Source organism: Peromyscus eremicus, chromosome 5 (assembly GCF_949786415.1).
Source record: "Peromyscus eremicus chromosome 5, PerEre_H2_v1, whole genome shotgun sequence".
Lineage (NCBI taxonomy): Eukaryota > Metazoa > Chordata > Mammalia > Rodentia > Cricetidae > Peromyscus > Peromyscus eremicus.
The window spans coordinates 54876714-54894642 of record NC_081420.1 but is presented as its reverse complement, the minus strand read 5'-3'; positions in this window follow the sequence as shown (position 1 = coordinate 54894642).

The following is a 17929-nucleotide window of genomic DNA, read 5'->3' as shown; positions in this document are numbered from 1 at the left end:
AGGGCATCTAGGTTGTTTCCAGGTTCTTGCTATTACAAATAATGCTGATATGAACATAGTTGAGCAAGTGTCCTTGTGGTAAGATTTAGCATTCCTTGAGTATATGCCCAGGAGCGGTATAGTTGGATCTTGAGGAAGACTTATTCCCAATTTTCTGAGAAACCGCCATACTGATTTCCAGAGTGGCTGTATAAGTTTGCATTCCCACCAACAGTGTAGGAGTATTCCCCTTGATCCACATCCTCTCCAACATAAGCTGTCTTCTGTGTTTTTGATCTTAGCCATTCTGACAGATGTAAGATGGTATCTCAGAGTCGTTTTGATTTGCATTTGCCTGATGACTAAGGATGTTGAGAAGTTCCTTAAATGTCTATCAGCCATTTGAGATTCTGCTATTGAGAATTCTCTGTTATGTTCTGTAGCCCATTTTTCAAATGGATTTTTCAGTATTTTGAAGTCTGGCTTTTTGAGTTCTTTATATATTTTGGAGATCAGCCCTCTGTCAGATGTGGGGTTGGTAAAGATCTTTTCCCATTCTGTAGGCTATTGTTTTGTCTTATTGACCACGTCCTTTGCTCTACAAAAGCTTCTCAGTTTCAGGAGGTCTCATTTATTATTTGTTGTTCTCAGTGTCTGTGCTACTGGTGCTATATTTAGGAAGTGTTCTCCTGAGCCAATGCATTCAAGACTACTCCCTACTTTCTCTCCTATCAAGTTCAATGTAACTGGATTTATGTTTAGGTCTTTGATCCACTTGGACTTGAGTTTTGTGCATGGGGACAGATATGAATCTATTTGCAATCTTCTGCAATTTAACATCCAGTTATGCCAGCACCATTTGTTGAAGATGCTTTCTTTTTTCCATTGTACAATTTTGGCTTCTTTGTAGAAAATTGTATGTTCATAGTTGTGCGGATTAATGTCAGGGTCTTCAATTCAATTCCATTGGTCCACATTTGGGTTTTTATGTCAATACTAATCTGTTTTTATTACTGTAGCTCTACAGTAGAGCTTGAAGTCAGGGATGGTGATGCCTCCAGAGGTTGTTTTATTGTACAGGATTCTTTTAGCTATCCTGGGTCTATCCTGGGTTTTGTGCTTTCCATATGAAGTTGAGTATTGTTCTTTCCAGGTCTGGGAAGAATTGTGTTGGGATTTTTATTGAGGATTGCATTGAATCTGTAGATTGCTTTTGGTAAGGTTGCGATTTTTACTATGTTAATTCTACCTATCCATGAGCATGGGATATCTTTCCATTTTCTAATATATCTTCTTCAATTTCTTTCTTCAGAGACTTAAAGTTTTTATCATATAGGTCTTTTACTTGCTTAGAGTTGCCCAAAGATATTTTATATTATTTGTGGGAAGCCAGTTCTTAATCATTTATAAAACAACATTATTAGTAGTAGAATGTCCATTTAAGTTATGTTTAAAACAATATGCTTATATTTGATTGCTTTCCTTTCAGATGTGGAAATAAAACTATATAAATGATTTCTAAATTGTGTTTCACATTCAGAAAATTGTACTCCAAATTTAGATCATCTAAACAATGATGTTCTCTTCTTTGAATCACATCAGATTTCTTTCCTTCTCATATTCCATTCAAATTTCCCTTGCCTGTGTTATGGATAGATTCAGTATGTAGATGGATTTGAATGATGTTGTCCCTGATATTCATTTTTCACTTGAGTGTTTTGCTGAATATCTTTGTATTTTGTGAGATCTGAGATTGTTCAACATTTTTGTCATCACAGTTCAGTCTGTTGTATTTACAATGTGCCAGTTGGCAAACATGCAGTCTAAATTTCTAAAAATGGTTCTTATCTGTCTAGTAGGTTTTTGAATTCCAGTTGAGTTCAGAGGATATGAAAGTCCTTGGTGGACTGAACAGAAATTTGCGATACGTCAATGCACAAATGTAAGTAACTTTGGCGACATACTTTATTCCATTTATTTTCAGGGGGAATGCTTTTAAAGTTATCTCAATAAATATAAAGAAGGCAGAGGCAATTGGAGCCCAGAATTCAGAAAAAGAACTTCTGGAATTCTTTCTAGTCTATTCAGAGTTCTGACGTTATTCACAGCAGCAGTGTAAGCAGACCCAGAGTCACCTTAATGTGTTGTACCTGAAAGTCTGTACTGTTTCAAGGAGTATGCAGGTCAGCCTGAATCACTGCTGAATCTCCATCTTCCCTGTGGTGATAAAAATCTGTATGCTCTGTAGATATGCACTATAGACATTTCAAGGAGCCCATTGAATCATTTCCAATATCAATATCATGCCATCATGTCATTTTCTCCAGCACTTGCTTAAGTCCAGATCCTACTAAATGTATTGTATATTATGACCTTTATGTGGAATTGTTCACTGTATTCAGGAAATTAAATGATTTTTTAATAGTGGAAAACCTTTACTTTTTTTTCTGATGTGCTTTTGTTTAGGAACTCAGGGTTCTAGTTTGAGAACTGCTGTCTTGATGTGTGTAATAGTACAGCGGGTTTGATTTTCTGAAATGTAAAGAGGTCAATGTAGAGAACTTATAGAGAAACATAGAAATTATAGAGAAAACATTTAAGGCCCAAGGAAATGCTGAAAGATGGCTTAGTCAGTAAAGCACTTCCTTGAAAGTGTGAAGACCTGAGTTTGACATCAGAAACCATGATTAAAATCTGAGAGCAGTAACGTGCTCTTGTAATTCAAGTGATCTGGAGGAAAAAAACAAAAAATCTCTGGGGTTTGCAAGCCAGCCATCTTATGCTAACTAGTGAGTATAAGGTCAATGAGAGACCCTGCCTCAAAAGAGGTGAATGCATTCTTGAGGATTACATCTAAGGGTTTCCTATGTCCCCTACATTCATGTGCATACTTGTATACACACATGTGCATCTACAATCACAAATGAAGCTGCACACACATATACATGGACACACACATATACACTAAAAAACATGAAATAGTATATAGAAACATTTCCATTGCTGTAGAGAATTTATAGCTCCAAGATGCCATATTTTTCTTTTTATATATAAGGCTAGAGAATTAGAGTTTGAGACAAGATGCATTACAAATGAAGGAAAGTAATGAAAATGTATTCTCACTCCTTATGGGAAAATTACTTCAAAATGAAAAACATGATATTGTGTGAAAATTACAAACATAATGCAAAATTGCATGTAATAAAAATTTCTAGATACAATTTAATATTAATAATATCCTGAAAATGAATAAAGTAGTACATATTACATAGAGAGAGAACTATTATTCATATTATTATCTTCAATGAGTACTCTTTTAACTCTTTATGACTTGTGTGCATATTTTGTTATGGTAATCTATGGTTAACTTCTTGGATATGAGATTTTTGTCTTGGACAAATATTGTTCTTATTACTGAATAAAAAACACTATAATTTATTTAGAAGGCAGTTAATGAATGCTTGATCAATTTTTAAATTAAAATTAAATGTCAGTGTAGTAAACATTCCATTTAAGACAATATTTCTGAAAATGAAATATTGTTACAAATCCACTCAACACATTTAAATTGGATAATGCATATCCGAAAATACTGGTATATATATATTTAAATGCAATATATATATATATATATATATATAGCTATTATTGCATCTAATTTTCCTATATCATAATTATTTAGAAAAATTTTAATTAGGAATGTTTGATCACATGGTATTACAATGACAATGGACTTTATATTTTTATTTAATTAAAAAAAGTTATTCTCATTTGTTTTCCTGTTATTGAAAATAGAGTCTTGCTGTGGGATGTTCTGTATGGCAAATGTGTTGCTCTGATTGGTTAGTAAATAAAACACTGATTGGCCAGTAATCAGGCAGGAGGAAGTACAGGCAGGACAAGGAGGAGAATAATTCTGGGAAGTGGAAGGCTGAGTCAGAGACACTGCCAGCCGCCGCCATGACTAGCAAGCATGTGAAGGTGCCGGTAAGCCACAAGCCACGTGGCAAGGTATAGATTTATAGAAATGGATTAATTTAAGATATAAGAACAGTTAGCAAGAAGCCTGCCATGGCCATACAGTTTGTAAGCAATATAAGTCTCTATGTGTTTACTTGGTTGGGTCTGAGCAGCTGTGGGACTGGCAGGTGATAGAGATTTGTCCTGACTGTGGGCCAGGCAGGAAAACTCAAGCTACAGAGTCTTTTTTCATACACTATATCCTGGTTATAGTTTCCCCTCCCTCTGTTCCTCCAAGTTCCTCCTCACCTCCCTTGCCCTCTGCATCTACTCCATTTCTGTCTTTCATTAGAAAAGAACACAACTTTAAGAGATAACAACCAAATACAACAAAATAAAATATAACAAGATAAAGCAATAACCATCACATCAAGGCTGGACAAGGCAATCCAACAAAAGGAAAAGAGTCCAAGAGCAGGCATAAGAATCAGAGACCCATTCATTCACATAATCAGAAATCCCATAAAAATACTAAGCTGAAATGAGCCAGAAGTAGCTGATAGTGGTACATCTTGCAGGCAATAGGAAGTCAACTGTGACACTGGGCAATATCCTGAGCATAGGAAACCTCAAAGCCTGACCCCACAGTGACACCTATCTTCCAACAAGGCCTTAACCATCCCAACAATGCCATGCCTCCTAGTAGTGCCACTTCCTATGAGATTATGGGGGCCAATTACATTCAAACTACCACACTCTCCAACACCCTTTCATTTGTCTTGGTGGTATTGAGAGCAGTGTGTCACACAGTATACCCTTTTGTCTAATCAGCTTTACTAGCAAATGTTTACTGCAATGAGTCACTGGTCTGGTTCAAGGCCTTTGGTTTCTGGCACACCATCCTCACCAAAATTCCTCTGAGATATCCTGTGGCCACCCTGAGTCATGGATATCCTGGATGGCCCCAGTGGCCTGAACTGACTAGCTCAGCTACCATCCGATCCACACAGCTGGGCCTTGGGTTGGCCCACCCTAATATCTATCCCATCTAGGACCTGCTGGAATTAATGAAGGGACTGGTCCTGTGGAATGATGTGTCGCTGGAGTTTCCTCTCCAGGTCCTGCCAAGCCCTGGCAGTCCAACAGCCCACTTATAAAATAAACATACAGACACTTATATTGCTTACAAACTGTATGGCCATAGCAGGCTTCTTGCTAACTTATATCTTATATTATATCTTAAATTCTTATATCTTAATTTATATTATATCTTATAATATATAAGATATCTTAAATTAACCCATTTCTATTAATCTATAAGTTGCCACATGGCTCGTGGCTTACTGGTACCTTACATCTTGCTTGTCATGGTGGCGGCTGGCAGGGCTCTCCCTCTGCCTTCCTGTTCCTTCAATTCTCCTCTCTGTTAGTCCCGCCTATACTTCTTGTCTGGCTACTGGCCAATCAGTGTTTTATTTATACAGAGTGATATCCACAGCAATGATGCCTGCAGGATCTCCTTGAGAGTTTTTAGTATAAATGGCTAGGTACTTTCTTACTTAAAAATATCCTCTTTCTTATTTGTTATCTAAATTTTTTATACATATGCATTTTGACTACATGTATAACTGTGCACCACATGCATTTCTAGAGCCATATAAACCAGAGGAAGGCACAGGATTCCTGGAACTGGAGTTACAGGTGGTTGTGAGCTACCATGTAGGTGTTGTGAATAGAACCTAGGTCCTTTGGAAGAGCAGCCAGTGTTTTCAATGACTGAGTCATCTCTCCAGCCCTTCTTTGCTTTTGTTGATAGATACATGTTTGAACATTTGATTCTTCATTTTTTATATGTTGAGTACTAGGGAAAGCAGGATAAATCTGAATCATTCATCTATTATTTTCTTTACAAGTAGAAAGTGATGGTTTTGAAAGTAAGAAAAGAAGATTATGTGCCTTAAGAAAAGAAAATTTTATACTTCCACTCTAAAATCAGCTTCATAGAAATAATTCCTTGTAGAAACAGAATGATCAAATGCATTACATATTTTCTTTGTCTCTGCAGGTTTGCTGGCCACCCTAATTATCCATTTTCTGATGAGTACTAACATGTGTGAATGTCTGTGAGAAGGTTTACTGGCAGGAGACTGCTCAGGGGTTAATGTCTTATCTTATAACTTCCACTCTATAGCAATTCAGAATCTCCTGGAGCTACATTTCAGCTAAGACAGAAAAAATAAAAATAAAAAATTGTCTCATTCTGAAACCAAATAAAAGACATTCTCCAACAATTTTCAGGGTCATTGTATTACTTTAAAGCTTTATTTTCCTATGATTCATGATGTCCCCAAATTAAGTTGCCTACAGGTCTGTGTACAGTGTGTGGTAGATGAAAACGGTCATTTTATAGACAGTCCTTCTATGAGAATAGGTAGTGTTTTCATCCTTTGAGGAGTAACAGTTAACAGGTATTTATTAATCTATGCTTCTCTAGCTCCCAGATAGAAAATGTATGTCATGTGGCTAGAAAGGGGAGACATAATTGAGAAGGGTGAACAATAAATCCAGAGCTACATGAAGCATTATGGGTATAGAAATTCCAAGGCTTACAGAATGGGATTTATTACATGAGGGTTGTCAGAGTGGGGTGAGAAATGGATCAGCCTACAATGTTCATGAGATTCCAATTACAAACAAAACATTCCTGGAGATAATTTTTTTCACTATAAAATTAAAATTTGTTATAGATTTAATTATCTTATTTATTTATTTTCATTTTGCATGCATCTGTGTTTTGCCTGCATGTATGCCTGAGTGGGGGTGTTGCATTCTCTGGAACTGAGTTGCAGATGCCTGTGACCTGTCATGTGAGTGCTGAGAATTGAAGCTGGTTCCTCTGGAGGAGCAGCCAGTGCTCTTAACCACTGAGTCATCCCTCCAGCCCCTGTAGATTTAATTACTATTATAATAATAAGTGTTTAGAAACCCATTTAGAAAACTATTTACTTCTTTTTTTTGGTGGGTGGGTGGGTGGCAATTTACTTCTAGATGAGCATGAAAATGACAATAATTTTCAGAGCCCAATATCCAGGATACTCTTTTCAGAATGCTGTGGGTACTCACACACATTCATGCACATCCTTAAACATGGATATACATATGTACACATAATTTGAAAAAAGATAGAACCAGGAATTAACATGTCAAACCAGTACTCATCAAGAAAGACAAACATGCTGCCTGCTTGACCAGAGGCCATGCCATCTGCCAAAACTCCAGGGAGACTGAATGCTCAGGGATCCCACTCACTCTCTCAACTCCCCCACTCCAATTCTCCCACCCCTCCTCATCACTGTGTCCCAAGTCCCGAGTGTAGAGACCTTGGCTTAACCAGAAGCCACCACAGCCATTAGAAGTCCAGTCCTCAACTTGAGTAGAGACTCTCTGTAAACTACAGGCCACTCTGGCCAGAAGACCAGAGAGGGAACAGAAAACTGTTGTGAGATATTTGATTGCACTGTGAAATCTGTGTTAATAAAGATCAGCCTTGAATCAGGGGGCAGATTCAGCAACTGGTTGACAGGAATTAGCTATAAAAGGTATGGAGGAGCCAGGAAGACAGATAGAGAGACTCACAGGAAAGAGTAGGGAGGAACTTGGAGTTTCATGGTCTTTTTGGTTAGGGATGGCTAGACAAACACTCTCTTGCTGGGTCTCTGACCAAAAAGAAAGGTCAGCTGGTTGTTCTTCTGCCTCTCTGAGCTAACAGGTTTTCATCCCAACATCTGACTCCCAGGTTTTTATTGGTAAATACAATGATAAAGACTTAGTTAAAAGCTATATTTGGCAGCAGCAGCAGAGCCAGGGAGAAGGGTTGCCTGAAAATCCCACCAGGCTGTGGTCTGAGTAGTGGGGTGCTCAGTGTAGGGACACTGGGGCCCCAAATAGTAGTTAACATATCAGTAGATTCAGGTTCAGTCAATAAGCCCACTAAAAAACAACAGAAACCAGGGAACAAAACACTCATCAAACAAAGACAAACTCAGAATTCGGCACCTAGGCCTATAATCACTCCAAACCCAGATGCCAGTGTAAGAATACAGTCAACAACAGCCAGAGCAATAAGTCATCACCAGAGCCCAGCTCTCCTATTATAGCAAGCCCTGAATATTCCAAGACAGCTAAAGCCCAAGTAAATGACCTTAATACCAACTTTATGGAGATAATAGAGGTCCTTAAAAAGGAAATAAGTAAGTCCCTTAAGAATCCGAGGGAAAGACATACAAAAAAAGAGGAAATAAAAAAATCCCTTAAAGAAAGCTGGGGGCAGGGGGAAACAAGCAAACAGTTGAAGGAAATAAATAAAACTGTTCAAGACCTATAAATGGAAATAGAAGCAAAAAAGAAAACACACACTGAAGGAATAGTGGAAATGAAAAATCTAGGTAAGTGACCAGGAACTATAGAATCACGCATCACCAACAGAATACAAGAGGAGAAGGAGAGAATCTCATGTGTTGAAGATGTGATAGAAGAAATAGGTACATCAATCAAAGAAAATATTGAAAATCAAAAATTTCTAAAATCTAAAAACCACAAAACGTCTTGGAAATCTGTAGCATTACAAAAAGACCAAAACTAACAATAATAGAAATAGATGAAGAAGAATCCCAGCTCAAAAGCCCAGAAAATATTTTCAACAAAATCACAGAAGAAAATTTTCCTAACCTTAAGAAGGACATGCCTATAAAAGTACAAGAACCTTATAGAATACCAAATTGATTGGAACAGAAAAGAAAGTCCCCTTGCCACATAATAATCAAAACATTAAACATACAGACCAAATAAATAATATATAAAAACTTCAAGGGGAAAAGGCCAAGTAACATATAAAGGCAAACCTATTATAATTGCACATGATTTTTCAATGGAGACTCTAAAAACTAGAAGGGCCTGAACAGATGTCTTGCAGACTGTTAGAGACTACAGATGCCAGCCCAGACTACTATACCCAGAAAAACTCTCAATCACCACAGAAGAAGAAAACAAGATATTCCATAATAAAATAAACCTGAACACTGTCTATCTACAAGTCTAGCTCTATAGACAGAATTAGAAGAAAAACTCCAACCCAAGGAGATTAACTATGCCCAAGAAAACACTGGAAATTAATAATCTTACACCAGCAAAACAAAAAAGGGAAGCAAACACACAAATGCACACACACACACACACACACACACACACACACACACACACACACACTACCACCAATAGGAATTAACCAACATTGGTCATTGATATCTCTCAACATCAATAGATTCAATTTCCTAATAAAAAGACATAGGCTTATAAAATGGATGTGAAAACAAGACCCAACCTTCTGCTGGCTACAAGAAACACACAAAATCATCAAAGATATGCAATACCTCAGAGTAAAATGTTAGAAAAAGATTTTCAAAGAAAATGGACCTAAGAAGCAAGCTGGTGTAGCTATTCCAACATCAAACAAAATAGACTTCAAACCAAAATTGATCAAAAGGAAGAACACTGCACACTCATCAAATGAAAATTCCACCAAGATGACATTTCAATTCTTAAGAGCTATGCCTTGAACACAAGGACACCCATGTTTGTAAAAGAAATATTACTAAAGCTTAAATTACACATCAACCCTCATACATTGATAGTGACAGACTCAAATACACCACTCTCATCAACAGACAGGTCATTCAGAAAAAAAGCTAAACAGAAATACTGAGCTAACAGACATTATAAACAAAGTGCACTAACAGCTATCTACAGAACATTTTACCCAAACACAAAGGAATATACCTCAGCACCTCATGCAGCATTCTGTAGAGAGCCGTGCACGGCCGTGCCTCAAGGATGGCGCGGCGTCTGGTTTCTGCCTTCCCGATGGCAGATGCTCCTTATTTGGCTAAGGCTAGGGTCTGGCTTGCTTCTGCACACCTGGACCTAATCTGGCTTGCTTGCATATGTCTGACCCTAGTGGCATTGTCCACGTGGCACCACGGGGTTGATTTGCCCAGTGGCTATAAAGGGCGTGGGCTGACTTTCCCGAGCAGTGACTGTGAGTGAGAATGAGAGAGAGAATGGGAGAGTGAGAGAGAAGAAGAAAATGACTTTCCCCGGGGTCAGAAGATTGTTCAAGGTTCCTGAATAAACTGCTTAGAGAAGAGTCTGGCGTCGCGTCATCCTTGCTGGTCGAGGCGGACGCGACAGCATTCTCCATAATTGACTACATAATCATAAACGAAGTCTCAAAAGATACAAAAAGATTGAAATGACCCCTTGCATCTTATCAGACCAACATAGATTGCAGCTGATTTCAACAACAAAAAAACTAACAGAAAGCTTACAAACTAATGGAAATTGAACAACTCTCCACTGAATGACTACTGGGTCAAGAGAGAAATAAAGAAAAAATTAAACACTTCTTAGAATTCAATGAAAATGAATACACAACATACTCAAATTTATGGGACACAATGAAAGTTGTGCTAAGAGAAAAATTCATAGCACCAAGTACCTAAATAAAAAAGCTGGAGAAATTTTATACTAGCAATTTAATAGCACATCTGAAGGCCCTAGATCAAAATGAAGCAAGCACACACAAGAGGAAGAGATGACATGAAATAAACTGAGGGCTGAAATTAATAAAATAGAAGCTGAGAATTAATGAAACAGAGTTGTATATTTGAGAAAAATCAACAAGATAGACTAAACTTTATCCAAACTAACTAAAAGACAGAGAATATCCAAACTATCAAAGTCAGAAATGAAAAGGGGAATATAAAAGCACACCAAGGAAATTCAAAGAATCATTAGGTCATATTTTAAAAACTCATCTTTCACAAAATTGAAAAATCTAAAAGAAATGAAAAATTTTCTCCATTAGTTACCATTTACCATTGTTAAATCAAGATCAGATAAGCAGCTTAAATAGACCTATAACCCCTAAGGAAATAGAAGCAGTCAATAAAAGCCTCTCAACCAAAAAAGCCCAGGGCCAGATAGCTTTAGTTCAGAATTCTAACAGAATTTCAAAGAAGAGTGAACACTAATACTCCTCAAATTATTCCATAAAACAGAAACAGGAGGAACATTGACCTATTCATTTTTATGAGGCCACAGTCACTCTGATAATCCAAACCACACAAAGATGCAACAAAGAAGAGAATTACAGACCAATTTCCCTCATGAAACTTGATGTAAAAATACTCAATAAAATACTCACAAACCACATCCAAGAACATATCAAAAAGACCATCCACCATAATCAAAGTAGCCTTCATTCCAGAGATGCAGGGATGGTTTAATATATGAAACTCAGTTAATGTAATCCATAATATAAATAAACTGAAAAAACCCACATGATCATCACATTAGATGCAGAAAAAGTATTTGACAAAATCCAACAACCTTTGTGATAAAAGTCATGGAGAAAATCTTTGAAACTATAAGCCACCTAATTAAATGTTTTTCCTTTATAAGAATTGCCATGGTCATGGTTTCTTTTCACAGAAATACAATCCCTAATGAGGACAAACAAAAATTTCTTGCTGGATCAGAGGTCATAGCAGCCACCAGAAATCCAGGCCACAATGACTAGAATACCAAAGAGGAAACAGAAACCGGGGGAAAAATACCAAGCCAACAAAGACAAACTCAGAATCCAGGACCTAGACTTTAATCATCCCAAATCCAGATGTCTAAACATCTATGTAAGAACACAATCAACAACAGCCAGGGCAATATGATACCAGAGTCCACCTGTCCTATGACAGCAAGCTCTGATTATTCCAAAACAGCTGAAACACAAGGAAACAACCTTAAAATCAACGTATGAATATGCTAAATGTCCTGAAAGAGTAAATTTTAAAAAATCCTTTAAAAACATCAAGTAAAAGACAAATAAAAACATTGAGGAAGATCAATAAATCTATGGTGATATTTTATTTGTACTGAAATGTGATATTAATTGTATGTTAATAAATAAAGTTGCCCAAGGGTCAGAGCTATTAGAGCCATAGCGAAAGCTGGGCGGTGGTGGTGCACACCTTCAATCCTAGCACTTGGTAGGCAGAGCTAGGTAGATCTCTCTGTGGTCAAGGATACAGCCAGCATTGGAGACACATGCCTTTAATCTCAATACCAACCATAGAAGACCTGGAGGTCTGTACAGACAGGCAGTGACGAGGCAGTCATGTGGTTGGGTTTAAAACCAATGAGAAGGCAGAACAGAAAGTCTATATAAAGACAAACAGACAGGAAGTAGGTCTCTTTCAGAGAGGTCTCTTGGCTGAAGAGGCTAGCTGCAGCAGGTGGATAAGGCTCTTAGCTCTGATCTCTTTGCTTTTTTCTTTGCATTGGTTCTGTGTTTCTTATTTAATAAGATGGTTGGTTACATCTTACATCAATCCCTTAAAGAAAGCCAAGAAATTAAAAAAAAAATCCAAGGAAAATAAAACAAGCATGCAAAGGAAGCTGTTTAAGACCTGAAAATGAAAATAGAGTCAATAAAGAAAATACAAATTGAGGGCATTTTGGAAATGGAAAATCTAGGTAAGCAAACAGAAACTATAGAAGCGAGCATCACCAATAGAACATAAGTGATGGAACAGAGAATCTCAGGCATTAAAGATACAATAGAACAAATAGATACATTGGTCAAAGAAAATGTTGAAAATAAATTATTACTAGCACAAAACATCCAGGAAATCTGGAACACTATGAAAAGACCAAACTTAAGAACAATAGGAATAGAAGAAGGAGAAGAATCCCAGCTCAAAAATTCAGAAAATAAATTTAACATAATCACATGATAAATTTCCCTAAACTAAAGAATGGCATTCTTATAAAGGTACAAAAAGTTTACAGAACACCAAATAGATTGGAACAGAAAAGAAAGTCCCCTTGCCACATAATAATCAAAACACTTAACATACAGCACAAAGAAAGAATATTAAAAGCTTCAATGGAAAAAGGCCAAGTAGTATATAAACGCAGATCTATTAGAATTACATTCAACTTCTCAGTGGAGACTCTAAGGGCCTGGACAAGTGTCTTACAGACTGTAGGAGACCACAGATGCCAGCCTAGACAACTATACCCAGAAAAATTTTCAATCACCATAGATAGAAAAAAACCAAGATATTTCAAGACAAAGTCAAATTTAAATAATATCTATGCACAAATCCAGCCTTACAGAAGGTACTAGAAGGAAAACTCCAACACAAAGAGGTTAACTATATCCATGAAAACACATGCAATAAATAATTTCACACCAGTAAAACCAAAAGTAAGGAAGCAAACACACACACACACACTCACACACACACACACACTCACACACACACACACACACACTCACACACACACACACACACACACACACGTACACACAATCACTACCACCACAAGCATCAAAATAACAGGAATTAGCAGTCATTGGTTGTTAAAATCTCTCAATGTCAATGGACTCAATTTACCAATAAAAAGACACAGTATAACAGAATGGATACAGAAACAGGATCCACCCTTCTGCTTCATACAAGAAACATACTTCAATATTAAAGATAGATATTACCTCAGAGTAAAGGGTTGAAAAAAGATTTTCAAAGCAAATGTACCCAAGAAGCAAGCTGGTGTAGCTATTCTAATACCTAACAAAATAAGACTTCAAATCAAAATTAATTAAAATAGATAAAGACATTTCATACTCAATAAAGGAAAAATACACAAAGATGATATTTCAATTCTTAACATCTCTGCCCCAAATGCAAGGGAACCCAATTTGTAAAAGAAACATTACTAAAGCCTAAATCACACATCAACCCTCACATATTAATAGTTGCTGACTTCAATACCATACATTCACCAATGGACAGGTCATCTAGACAACATCTAAACAGAGAAATAATGGAGCTAACAGACATTATGAATCAAATGGACTAACAGATATCTACAGAACATTTCACTCAAACAGAAAAGAATGCACCTTCTTTTCAGTACTACACAGAACATTCTGCAAAATTGACCATGTACTTGGTCACAAAGCAAGTCTCAACAGATACAAGAAAATAGATATAACCTCCTGTATCTTATCAGACCATCACAGGTTGAAGTTCTAGCTAGAGCAATGAGAAAGCTAAAAGAGTTAAAGTGTATCCAAACTGGAAAGGAAGAACAAGTCAAAGTATTGTTATTTGCAGATGATATGACAGTATACATAAGTGACCCCAAAATTCTACCAGGGAACTCCTTCAGTTGATAAACACCTTTAGCAAAGTGACTATATACAATATTAGCTCAAAAAGAAAATCAGTAGCCCTCCTATGTACAAATGACAAATTGGCTGAAAAAGATCAGGGAAACCACACCCTTTGCCATGGCCATAAATAATATAAATTGCCTTGTAGTAAATCTAACCAAGCAAGTAAAAAACTTGTATGATAAAAACTTCAAGTCTTTGAAGAAGGAAATTGAAGATATCAGATGATGGAAAGATCTCCCATGCTCATGAATCAGTAGGATTAACTTTCTACCAAAAACAATCTACAGATTCAACACAAAACTCAAGTCCAAGTGTATCAAAGACCTCAACATAAAAACAAATACACAGAACCTGCTAAAAGAGAATGTGGGTAACAGCCTTGAACACATTGACAACTTCCTGAACATTACACCAATAGCACAGGCACTAAGATCAACAATAAATGGAACCTCATATATTGCTGCCCACCAGACCAGACTCCAGACAGCCCAGCACTTGAAAAGAATCCATGGTGCCAGTATATACTCAGAGTTTTCTGTATGAGTGGGTTAGGGGAAAAGATACTCACACTCTCTTGATGGTTTCCTTCAGACCTTTTCTTTATTCTTCTTTTGCCTTCTCTATTAGATTCCCTGGTGATTTCCTTCTCTCATTCTTAATGTTTTCCTTCTAACTCTATCTTTATTCTTGATGTTTCCCTTCTAGTTCCTCCTAACTCTCACATTCTTGATGTTTTCCTTCTAACCCATTTTAACTCTATCTAACTCTATCTCTATTTTTTGCCTTACAGCTTATATACACCAGCAAAATCTTTCAGGCAATATATGAATTACAATGTGGTTACATTCTACTTTTTAAGTGAATGATTACAATGAACACAAAACAAACAGTAAAAAACAGCATGTTTTCCATATCCCTTGCATGATTAAGCATTTTACTATTACAGGTGAAAAAGAAATTATCCCAATAACTCACATACATATCCCGAAGCAACTTGTTACAGATTAACTCTGTGGGCAAGCAAAGTATTCTTCTTGGTCTGGTCTTTTACTGGCAGGCTGCATTTTGCAGTTACAAAGAAAGGGTCAATTACTTTATTACTTATCTTGAAAGGTAATCTTCTTTTTTTTTTTTTTTTTTTTGGTTTTTCAAGACAGGGTTTCTCTGTGTAGCTTTGCACCTTTCCTGGAACTCGCTTTGGAGACCAGGCTGGCCTCGACCTCACAGAAATCCGCCTGGCTCTGCCTCCCGAGTGCTGGGATTAAAGGCGTGTGCCACCACCACCCGGCAAAAGGTAATCTTCTAAGGAATCTCAAAGGAATCACAAATCTATACTTTTATATACGAGAAAGAACCAGTCATCTCTACTTTAAAACTTTAGGGTACATACTCATTATTAGATTTTTATATCAGGAGATTGAGGGTAGAAATGGGTATACAGAATTAATCATCACCTTTGGTCATCAATCAATTCTAGCAGGTAAGGCACATCAGCTAATGATAATTAGGCTGCTTTGTTCTTGTTCCCTGACCTTAATGAGTTCCTCATTCAACTATGTGCTTTTCTAAAAACTATGGGTTATCTTCTTAGGCTTTTCACCTCAAAATCATTCAACAAAAACATCTTAGTCTAACTTTAAGTTATTTTCAAAACTTTGTTTCCACTATTGTGCACTTCAAAACCTGTGAACACATCTCTCAACATTAATATTAAAAGAATTTAAGCTAGCTGGGCTACTGAGACTCAACTGATTTTCTTAATCATTAACCTAAGCCACAGTTTACATGAATCCTCAATAGAAACTCATGAGTTCTAGCTGTGTGACACTACCTTGTATTTATTTTTATTCATCAAAAAATCTGTATAAGCTATCATTATTGTTATCAACTAGGCAGTACAGCTTAGGGAGGAATCATCTTCATGACAATCCATAGTTTAAAATGACCAGTAAAATGGGATGTTTTCATAAGATAAACACACTACATAACAGGCAGTGGGAATCTCCCCACAGCCATTCACACTATGCCAGATCCCAGAGAAAGATAGTAGCAGCAAACATGTAAAGGCACAGCAGAAGCAAAAGACATTCTGGGTTCTGTGGTCTCATTGACCCATTAGAGTCAATGGTGGGCTTATATCTTGAACTTCAATTACCACCTGCTGCTTCTCTGACATGGCCACCAGCACTCATGAAACTGAAAAAGCTTCAGTAAGGCAAAGGATCCTGTAAATAAGACAAAACAGCAGCCCACAGAATTGGAAAGTATTTTCACCAACTCCACATCTGCCAGAGGGCTAATATCCAAAATGTATAAAGAACTCAAGAAACTAGACATCAACAAACTAAATAATCCAATTAAGAAATGGTGTACAGATTTAAACAGAATTCTCAACAGAAGAATCTCAAATGACCCAGAAACACTTAAATTTTCTACATCCTTAGCCATCAGGGAAATGCAAATCAAAATGGCTTTGAGATTCTATTTTACACCTGTCAGAATGGCTAAGATCAAAACCACAAGAGACAGCTCATGCAGCTGAGGATGTGGAGCAAGGGAAACATTCCTCCATTGTTGGTGGGGGTGCAAACTTAAATAGCCAGTTTCAAAATCAATATGATAGTTTCTCAGGAAGTTGGGATTTGATCTACCCCAAGACTTAGCTATCCCACTCATGGGCATATACCCAAAAGATGCCCCATCCTACCACAAGGACATTTGCTAAACTATGTTCATAGCAACTTTATTCATAATAGACAGAACCTGGAAACAACCTAGATGCCCCTCGATCGAAGAATGGATAAAGAAAATGTGGTACATTTACACAATGGAGTATTACTCAGCTGTTAAAAACAATGATATTGTAAAATTTCCTGGCAAAGGGATGGAACTAGAAAAAAATCATCCTGAGTGAGGTAACCCAAAGCCAGAAAGACAAATAGGGTATGTATTCATTTATAAGTGAATATTAGCTATAAAGTAAAGGATAATCATGCTACAATCTACAGACACAGAGAGGCTAAGTAACAAGGGTTTAAGAGGTGACTAAGGATCTTCTTGGGAAGGGGAAATAAACTACATTTTGAGGGTGGACTGAGGGCAGCTGGGGTTGGAAACAAGAGGGATCAGGTGTGTGTAGGGAGAGAAATGACTGAAATTGGGAGGCATTTTGGCAGCATGGTGGAAACCTAGTGCAATGGAAGCTCCATGAACTCTACAAGAGTAACCCCAATAAAAAGTCTTAGTAACTGGGGACACAGAGCCTGAACTGGCCCTCTTCTGTAATTAACAAAGCCTCAAAAAGAGGGATTGGGACACTAAGCTAATCACAAAACCTTCAATCTATGGTTTATCATCTAATGTAGGAACTCTGGCTAAGAAAAATGAAATGAACCAGATAGATAGCTTTTCTTTCTGGACATATTCTCTATACATCAACCAAAACTCAAAGAAGTTTGACTCAACTGCAGATTCTGTTGTTAATTTATTTATCAAAGGAGGAGGAGGAAGAGGAGGAGGAAGAGGAAGATGAGGAAAAGAAGTAGATGAAGAGGGGAAGGAGAAGGAGGAAAAGGAGGAGGAGGAGAAGGAGGAGGAGGAAGAAGAAGAAGAAGAAAAAGAAGAAGAAGAAGAAAAAGAAGAAGAAGAAGAAGAAGAAGAAGAAGAAGAAGAAGAAGAAGAAGAAGAAGA